Consider the following 10,588-nt stretch of genomic DNA (forward strand, 5'->3'; position numbering starts at 1 on the left):
CCCTCCTTGATTAAGTTCCCCATATTTAGTTTATGTTGCTTAAACACAACATACAAGACAATATCCACAGTTGGATGTAAGCAGCTATAGCTCAAGAAGGTACTTGGCCAAAGCAATGAATTTAGCTAAAAGATGGTAATTTGGGGCACGGAGTGAATAAGATTGCTTAGGGAGAGTATATAGAATGAGCAGAGAAGCAGACCTAGGGAAGAGAGCTGAGGAATGTGAATATTTAAGGGTTAGTTAGAAGAGGGGGAGCCAGTAGAAGGAAGTTAGAAGGTATAGACAGAGCAGTGACAAGAAAATCAAGAACGTGTTGTAGCGTGAAAGCCCGAGAAACTTATAGCAATAATGATAAATGTAAATAAACATATTCCAAAGAAAGTTCATTGTAATATTGTCTGCAATAGCAAAGTATTAGATTTAACTTAAATGCCCAACCTAAATAAAATAGAAGATAGACTATGGAATGCCATGCCAGTCATTGAAAATAATGTTATTAAGAAAGTATTTAACAGCATACTTATTCCGTAAACACCACATCAGTGTTGCTTCTGCTTTTGAAAATTGAATATTCTCCATGGTGCTCAAGCATAAAAGGAAAATTTACTTGCTTTTCCCCCGAGAAATACTCTTCTGATAAAATAAACACGAGTAATGATCTTACTAAAAACTACCAAGTTTATGTCTGCTGTGCCACCTTTAATAAAACCAACAAACAAGAATCGATGAAGTACACTTCTTGTATGTTTACCATTGTTCTAGGGATACTGGGGCCCTGACTAGACGGCCAGTCCATTGACTACTGCCCCAAAATTTCTGTTGATTCTCTCCTCGAGCCACTTCTCTTTCCATATAAACTGGATGATCAGGCACACTTCTCACAGCTTCACTCATTTAGATTATTTTCCCTCTCCAGCATCTTTCAAGGCCAATGCTGAACAAGGTTATAAGGCAGCGGCTATTTTCAGCTTGCACCTGCATGTGGAGCAACCTAGCCATAAAAACCAATCTTAGGCCTATCCCTCCCTTATCTCATCATACAGGACCCCATTCAGTCTAGATGCAAGTGGGGATATGAATGCTGGTATAACTCTGGTTGGTAGGACTTGGAAGTCTGGGTTGCCTGCTCATGCAGCTTACTCAGACCAGCTCATGCAGCTGGTCCTACTCAGGCTCAATCCCAGGTTACCATTTCAGTTTTACAATGAACCACTGCTAGACTAGTGTGGCTTTACAACTTGATGTGTGTCTTAGGATTTTCTAGAGAAACAAAACCAGTGATATATATATGCACACACACACACATATATATATATGGAGAGAGAGATTTACTTCAAAGAATTTCACATAACTGTGTCTGCTGGTGGAAACCCTGGTGGCGTAGTGGTTAAGTGCTACGGCTGCTGACCAAGAGGTCAGCAGTTCAAATCCGCCAGGAGCTCTTTGGAAACTATGCAGCAGTTCTACTCTGTCCTATAGGGTTGCTATGACTCGGAATCGACTCGATGGCAGTAGGTTTGGGTTTTTTTTTTTTTTTTGGTGTGGGCCAGCAAGGTCAGGTGGCAGGCTGGAGACTCCTGCAGGCTTGAGTCCCAAGATCCGTAGGTCAGGTGGTGGAAAGTGTGCAGAGGAAAGAAAGGAAGAGAGTTCTGCCAAAATATTTATAGTCCTGAGGCAGAACACACCCTAAGAAAACTCTCTTTTCAACTGCTTGATTGATTGATTACATTATACAACAATCAGATTTTTGTGTTTGGCCAAACCACTGAGAACCATAGCCTAACCAAGCTGACACATAAAACTAACTACCCAGTTCATAACAGGCAGTTCTAGAAATATCATCACTTGGTCTTCTATGGTCAAATGTTGCATCTCTACCAAGACACAATAACATACAAGGGCTGTTTCTCAAAAGGTGTATAATTCTCTGATCCAAGGGTTATTGAGTCTCCCACTGGGGCTTGCCATAATCGCCACCCTGTACCTCTTCCCACTACTGAGACTTCCAACACCATAGGTTTGCTGAATTGTATGGCCCAAGTGGCAGGGTTGCTTGTACCACAAACTGGACCTACTTGTACCATGATCTTTTTTTTGCTTCAAGTCCCACTCAAATATGGCAACCTTGTGTACCACTGAGGATATGGGCTAGAGCAGTTTTCCTAGGTGTGGAATGTGTTACCACCAGAACTCAAAGAGACCTACCAGGCACTGTTTCCTTCTTTAAGTTAAAAACCCAAACCAAACCAGTTGCTGTTGAGTCAATTCTGACTCATAGCAACCCTAGAGGACAGAGTAGAACTGCCCCATGATGTTTCCAAGGAGTTGCTGGTGGATTTGAACTGCCAACCTTTTGGTTGGCAGTAGTAGCTCTTAGCTACTATAACACCAATTCCACAACTGTCTTTTACTTTGAAGAAGATATCCAGGCATATTTGCACCTGTTATCAGGAGGGACCAGTCCCTGGAGAAGGACATGATACTGAGTAAAGTGAAAGGTCAGCAAAAAAGAGGAAGACCCTCAACGAGATGGATTGAAACAGTGGCTGCAGCAATGGGCTCAACCATAACAACAAGTGTGAGATTGGTGCAGGACTGGGCAGTGTTTCATTCTGTTGTACATAGGGTCACCATGAGTCGGAACCAACTCTATGGTGCCTAACAGCAACAACAATCCAGGCATAGACCATTGGACCCATAAACACTCCAATGAAATAACAGGTACCTGAATATTTGTAGGGCTTAATAAGAATTTCCTAACCCACAAGTGTCTTTCCAAGGCCTACAATCTAATAGCCAAACCTAGTTATGCTGTCTGATTAATATGATGTCATCAATATAGTGGATGAGTGTGATGTTCTGTGGCATGCTCACATCATCCAGATCTCTTCTGACTATACTGAAAGTGGGCAAGTTAACATAACCAAGAATCAAAGATGGACTTGAGTTCTCACTTCAGCAGCACGTATACTAAAATTGGAACAATACAGAGAAGATTAGCTTGGCCACTGCACAGGATGACATGCAAGTTCATGAAGCGTTCCATATTTTTATGATCCCACTTAAATGAAATATCTAGAATAGGCAGGTGTACACAGACCAAAGTGTACCAGCAGTTACTGGAGGTGGACAGGATGAAAGGGGAAAGAGAGATTCTTTGCTTAGGGGACACTGAACTTCTGTTAAGGGTCATAGGGAAATTTGGAAACAGTAGTGATGGATGGACAACATGGTGAATATAATGAATGTAATTAACGTTATTGAATTGTACATGTAAAAAATGTTGAAATGGAAAATGTTACATGCACATTTACCACAATTTAAAAAATGTACACTACTATCTTTTTCCCACATGAATGTTAACTGTTTCTGAACCTCTTTTACAATTGGAATAGAAAAGAATGTTTTTGCTGAATCAATGGTTGAAACCATGTATCTGAGGATTTATTAATCTTATTAATCAATTCCAGTTATACATTCAGGGGCTTTGTAAACAACCACTGGTGTGGGGGCCCAGCTGGCCCATTCTGAGTTGCACTTTAGCCAGAGATAATTTATTGCCTGATCCCTATAAATCACCACTCTAACAGGGTACCTTGATGATGCTTGAAGTTTCTGGGTATTAATGTCATCTCAGTCTTCATGTCCAATAATCCTCCAAATGCTTGAGTATTATCTTTCCGCTAGTGTACAGCCACCCAAGGTAAATGTCATAGGTCCCCTTAGGGAAGGATTGGGGAAATCATTACAGTATATACATGCCAGGATGTGGTAAGATTCTTCTTCTTAGGGTCCCAGTCACCTTTTCAGCCATCAAGGAATTATTTGTCATCAATCCATTAGTTTATTAATTTGAAAATTAACTTTCCTTAATTCTAAAAATTAATGTCTCAGTCCTCTGAACTAAGTGAGGCATTGTGACTCTTCATTGGAGCAACTGCCCTCAACCTCCTGCTCCTCCATTCTTGCCTCTTTTCTTGTTGTAGATGTTAAGCAGCACCCTTGTTTGTCCACTTATCTATTTTGCTCTTAGGGATGCCATGTTTATTATGCCTCTCCACAACTCCCTGGAAGTCAGGTCCCAGTGACTGCCTATCTATTCTAGGTAGGTCAGTCATTATGGTAATTGAAGTCTCCTGGGTTCTGGCACTAAGCACGAGCACATGACCTCTATTACTTTGGGGAAAGGGGGTGAGCTTTATCCCCATGGATATAAATGAACCCAGCTCTGTGACCACCTGTCCTGCTGTCAGCCCTGGCCTGCAGAGGAGAGCTGCCACTAAACATTATAATGATGCTGGTGCCCCTCACCACTATTCCTGATGACCATGGAGTATATCTTCTCTGGGTCTTTGCATGGAACCTGTGGTATGTCTTCTGGCCTCACATAATATATCCACTCCACCATGCCCACTTCCCTGAACCTTTTTATACCTTCCGCTACCATTGGACCACCACCCATCTGTCAGTGTGTCATACTGTGGTGGCTTTTGTGTTGCCGTGATACCAAAAGCCATGCCACCAGTATTTCAAATACCAGGAGGGTCACCCATAGCGGACAGGTTTCAGCAGAGTTTCCAGTCTAAGACAGACTAGGAAGAAAGACCTGGCCATCTACTTCTGAAATTAGCTGATGAAAACCCTATGGATCACAACAGAACATTGTCTGACTTACGGGGTAGCAGAGTCACAGTAACCACCTAACTCTGCTGTCCATGTAGGTACTCTTTCCATTATACCTTTCAAATGCCTGAATCATTGCATCTGCAAGGTATTTTTCTCCACTGGGATGTTTTCCCATATTACATCAGGTGAAGTCTTTAGCAATTGCGCTGCCACCTTGTGCCATGGACTGTCTATGCCCCATGGACCATTCAAGGCGGCATCCTCTTTGCTGCCAGCCAGTTTCCAACCCAACCTTATTGTTTGTTTCTTCAAACCATTCCTGGCACCATTCCGAGCTGAACTTTAGTCAGAGACAATTTATTACCTGGTCTCTATAAATTGCCACTCTAACAGGGTAGCATGATGATGCTTGGAGTTTCTGGATATTAATGCCAGTTTGGGTCTTTGAGAAAAAAATGCCAAGCTGGGATTAAATGTGCATGAGATTTTTTTTTTTAGGGGAAATGCCTGTGAAGGACAAAGGGGAAGGAGCCAGAGAAGGCAGGAGAGTCCTCAAACCATGATGCAGGAGAAGGAGAATACAGAGGAGTTGTGTAGGAAGAGTTCCGGGTGCAGTGCAACCCTGAAAAAGTCTCAGCCAGGAGGAGTCCTCAAGTCTAAGTCACCTATTAAAGGAATCCATGTCTCATAGGAATGGACGTGCATTAGCATCACTGTAATACTTGGACTGGAGAACCCTACAAGAAGCATGACCTCAATATGAACGTGGGAATGGATCCAGAAGGGCAGCATCTGGGGCCATCAGTCAATTATACTTCCTGCAGCGGGGAATCTGAGTGGTGCATTTTCATGACCATAAATGAGGAATAGCTACCTATGAGGCCACAAAAGCAGACAAAGGTCAGAAGACAAAGTGCCTGCATGCAATGCTATGGAGTTTAGAAAGGGTCCTGTAGGTCCTATAGTGCAAGAACAGGGTCAGAAAAAAGAAAACAGACTTAAGAGATAGCTTTGAGGTAGAGTTAACAGGACACGATGACAAATTAAACTTGACAAAAAGACTTGACAAGAGCCTTGACTCCCAGGTTTCTGTTTTGGAAAATACATTGTATGTGTCGCACAAAGTTAATAGTGAACTGAAATCCTTCTCCTACTATCAAGGGAGAAATTGCATTCTCTTCCCAGTCACCCAAACTTAAAACATTGGTATTGTTTCTGACTCAATTCAGCATTATCGAATACCTACAAAAATAATACATCATCTCTGCCTTCTATGGCCTTCTTCTCTTACCACAATAATAATAACACAAACTACTATTTCCCAGAACTTAGTACTGAAGTCACAATTATAGGGAGAATCTAAATTCTTCATGTGGAGACTAGATTGTTTTTCAAAAGAAAATTAAGGTGGGTAATGTATGTTTTTAATGTATGTTTGCAGTTAGGTAAATTGGGGAAAAAACAGCCTCAGCCATTGTTGGTGGACAGCATGAAGTCAAGCTATCAACTCACCTGCTGCTCAGGAGGACAGAACTCCCTTCTCCCCCTCTTCAGACCAGGAGACTCCCATTGTTTAGTGGCCATGGAATACTCCCATCTCATGACAACCCCTTTCACAACAGAACAAAAAGCTGAACAGTCCTGCACCATCGCCATGATCAGTGGCAGATAGGACTGTTGTGATTCACAGGGTTTTCATTGGCTGATTTTTGGAAGTAGATCACCAGGTCTTTCTTCCTAGTCCATCTTAGTCTGGAAGCTCTGCTGAAAACTGTTGAACATCACTGCAACACTCATGCTTCCAGTGACAGATGAATGGCAAAAGTGAAAGCCCTAGTGTGGGGGACAAAGAACTCAGTCTGGCCTTTGTTTCTGGTTTCTGGGAAATGTTGTTGTGTGCCATCGAGTCAATTCCGACTCATAGCAACCCCGTAGGACAGAGGAGTACTGTCCCATAAGGTTTCCTCGGCTATAGTCTTTACAGAAGCAGATTATGGGCTCTTTTCTCCTTCAGAGCCACTGGTGGGTTTGAACCACTAATCTTTCGGTTAGCAGCCAAGCGCTTAACCACTGCACTTCCAGGACTGACCTAACCCTGGGTGATTAGGGTAAGAGAGAGGGAATGCTAAAGAAGTGGCTGGCAACAAGAAATGGAGATGTGGGAAGGTGAAGCCTGGATCCAATTCCAGGTAGGAATTGGGTTCATGCTAATTCTTAACATGCAGTTAGCGATGAAGGTAGGGTTTGCCCACGTTGCCCCTTTGTAGTGCAGCTGGAAGCCCACCATGCCAACTGAAACCTACAGCAACAGGACTATCAGGAAGCATGAAAGGCTCTGGGGCCAGAACTTCCTTAGGATTCTTCTGTCATGTGGAGAGTCAGAGTCTCCCCTGGGAGACGTAAGGACACAAGAAAGTGGAATACTGGACAGGGAACTGAGGGAAGAAGACAAGTGAGAGGATTAAGGTGACAGAAAGTTGGGAATGAAGATAAGAATGGGTCTTAAAATAAGATTTCATCACTCTTCTACAGAACACAGGAACAAATTTGATGAATTAAAGTAAAAACTTCAGCCTCCCAGTTTTGTACTGCTTTAGGGTAGTTGTCTTAACACTATAGTTAAAAATAAAAATAAATACAAGTTCCCTGAACATAGTTCTGTTGTATATAGGGCTGCTATGAGTCGGAACCAACTCGATGTCATCTAACAACAACAGTGGTAATGGAAGAGGTAGCATTCAAGAAGAGGGCAAAATGACTCTGATTATCTGCTGTTAGGATACCATCAACCCTGCACTTTGGCATTAGTAGGTGGAGACTGAAGAAAAAGAATGTGACTACATTATGACAAGAATAATATTTTCAACATTTGTATTAAAATAACCCACCTAGTGAACTAGAAAAACATTGGTGAATTATTTCTAGAAGTATAAGTCACCTACATTTTAGCCATTTTTCTGTACCTATATTACAAATCGTTTACGGGCAGAAATGATGTGTTATCTTTGTATCCCTTCCATTCCCCAGCCAGTGCCCTGCACACAGGAGACCTTAATTCTGGAACAAGTCAGAGATTAATGCCAGTATTTTAAGCCTGAATGGTGGAAACAAGGAAAATAAAATCAACACAAGGAAATAGTAAGGAAAGATGATTTTATTAATTCAAGGAAACAACAAGCTAATACAAGTTGACATATATAAATTTATATAATACAAATTTATATAATTAAACTGCAAAAAATATACACTTTTGGGTGAATATACTGCAAGAGATAATATTAAGCTAATTAGGATGGCACCTAACAACAATAGGTTTGGTAAGCTGTTATACCAAGTGTCACATAAAATGTAACTACTATTGATTTCCCTTTATAGCAAAAAGAAAAAAAAGTTGCTGTCAAGTTGATGGCAACTCATGGCAACTCCATCCATGTTAGAGCAGAACTGTGCTCCATAGGGTTTTCACTGGCTGACTTTTCAGAAGTAGATTTCCAGGCCTTTCTTTTGAGGCACTGCTGGGAGGACTCAAACTTCCAACATTTCAGTTAGCAATTGAGGATGTTAACCATTTGCACCACCAAAAGGTTTATATTCAAAATCATTTGAATAACTTTTTTTAAATTTAGTCTTTACCAAGAACATAGGACAAGTTTGTTGCTGGAAGGAATTCATGGAATCACTATACCAAAAAGAATTGGTTGACACTCAACCATTTCAGGAGGTTGCATATGATCAGGAACTGATGGTACTGAAGGAAGAGGTTCAAGGTGCACTGAAGGCACTGGTGAAAAACAAGGCTCTAGGAATTGACAGAATACCAACTGAGATCTTTCAACAAACAGATGCAGCACTGAAAGTGCTCACTCGTCCATGCCAAGAGGTTTGGAAGAGAGCTACCTGGTCAACAGACTAGAAGAGATTCATATTTATGCCTTGTCCCGAGAAAAGTGACCCAATTGAATGTGGAAGTTATCAAACAATATCATTAATGTCACACAAAGGTAAAATTTTGCTGAAGATCATTCAAAAGTGTTTGCAGCAGTACATGGACAGAGAACTGCCAGAAATTCAAGCCAAATTCAGAAGAGGACGTGGAACCAGGGATATCATTGTTAATGCCAGATGGATCCTGGCTGAAAGCAGGGAATACCAGAAAGATGTTTACCTGTGTTTTACTGACTATGCAAAAGTATTTGACTGTGTGGATCATAACAAATTATGGATAACATTGTGAAGAATGGGAATTTCGGAACATTTAATTGTGTTCATGAGGAACCTGTATATGGATCAAGAGGCTGTCATTCGAAAAGAACAAGGGGATATTGCATGGTTTAAAGTAGGAAAAGGTGTGTGTCAGGGTTCTATCATTTCACCCTACCTATTTTTTTTTTTTTTATTCAATCTGTATGCTAAGTAAATCATTTGAGAAGCTGAACTATATGAAGAAGAATGGGGCATCAGGATTGGAGGAAGACTCATTAACAACCTGCGTTATGCAGATGACGCAACCTTGCTTGTTGAAAGTGAAGAGGACTTCACTTATTGATGAAGATGAAAGACTACAGCATTCAGTATGGTTTGTTGTTGTCGTCAGGTGTCACTGAGTCGGTTCCAACTCATAAAGACCCTATGTTGTTGACCAGGTAGCTGCCTTCCAAATTTCTTAGCATGGATGAGTGAGCACTTCCAGTGCTGCATCCATTTGCTGAAAGATCTCAATTGGTATTCCGACAATTTCTAGAGTCTTATTTTTCACCAAAACTTCCAGTGCAGCTTGGACCTCTTCCTTCAATACCATTGGTTCCTGATCATATGCTACCTCCTGGAATGGTTGAATGTCAACCAATTCTTTTTGGTATAGTGACTCCATGTATGTATTTCTTCCATCTTCTTTTGACGCCTCCTGTGTCATTTAATATTTTCCCTGTAGATTCCTTCAATATTGTAACTTGAGGCTTGAATTTTTTCTTCAGTTCTTTCAGTTTGGGAGATGCTGAGCTTGTTCTTCCCTCTTGGTTTTCTAGCTCCAGGTCCTTGCCACATGTAAAACACATTCACTCCATCATATCAGAGCAAAAGTCTTAAATCAACTCCAAGTCCAAAATCCAAAAATTCCTTTTTATCTGTGAAATCTAAAATACAAGTTATCTGATTCCAAAGTACAATGGTGGAACAGGCACAAGCTATACATTTCCATTACAAATGAGAGAAATTGATTGGAAAGTAAGAATAATTCAATTCATAACAGTATCTTCTTTCAATACAAGGCTGTCTTCATCTACACTGAAAATCTGTTCTTTAGTGTAACCACCTTCATCAATTATCTTAGCTAGATCTTCTGGATAACTTGCTGCAGCTTCTACATCAGCACTGGCGCTGCTTTGCCTTTCAATTTTATGTTATGGAGACGGCTTCTTTCCTAAAACCTCATGAACCAACCTCTGGTGGCTTCAAACTTTTCTACTGCAGCTTTCTCACCTCTCTCAGCCTTCACAGAATTAAAGAGAGTTAGGGCCTTGCTCTGGATTAGGTTTGGGCTTAAGGGAATGTTGGGCTAGTTTGATCTTCTATCTAGACCACTAAAACTTTCTCCATATCAGCAATAAGGCTGCTTCACTTTCTTATCATTCGTGTGTTCACTGGAGTAACCCCTCTAATTTCCTTCAAGAACTTTTCCTTTGCACTCACAACTTGGCTAACTGTTTGGCACAAGAAGCCTAGCTTTTGTCCTATTTTGGCTTTTCACATGCCTTCCTCACTAAGCTTAATAATTTCTAGCTTTTGATTTAAAGGGAGAGACATGCAACAACTCTTCCTTTCACTTGAACACCTAGAGGCCATTGTAGGGTTATTAATTGGCCAAATTTCAATATTGTTGTTTCTCAGGGAGTACAGAGGCCTGAGGGAAGGGAGCGAGATGGGGAGCAGTCAGTTGATAGAGCTGTCAGAACATAGACAA

General features: G+C 41.1%; 1 non-coding gene across 1 annotated transcript; it reads left to right on the plus strand.

Moving 5' to 3' along the window:
• The first annotated feature begins 2,949 nt into the window (after nt 1-2,949).
• LOC126077615 (U6 spliceosomal RNA) lies at nt 2,950-3,055 on the plus strand. Its single transcript, XR_007517790.1, has one exon. It is a non-coding gene; the product is annotated as a U6 spliceosomal RNA (small nuclear RNA).
• Nucleotides 3,056-10,588: the final 7,533 nt, after the last annotated feature.

This window comes from Elephas maximus, chromosome 5, assembly GCF_024166365.1.
Source record: "Elephas maximus indicus isolate mEleMax1 chromosome 5, mEleMax1 primary haplotype, whole genome shotgun sequence".
Classification (NCBI taxonomy): domain Eukaryota; kingdom Metazoa; phylum Chordata; class Mammalia; order Proboscidea; family Elephantidae; genus Elephas; species Elephas maximus.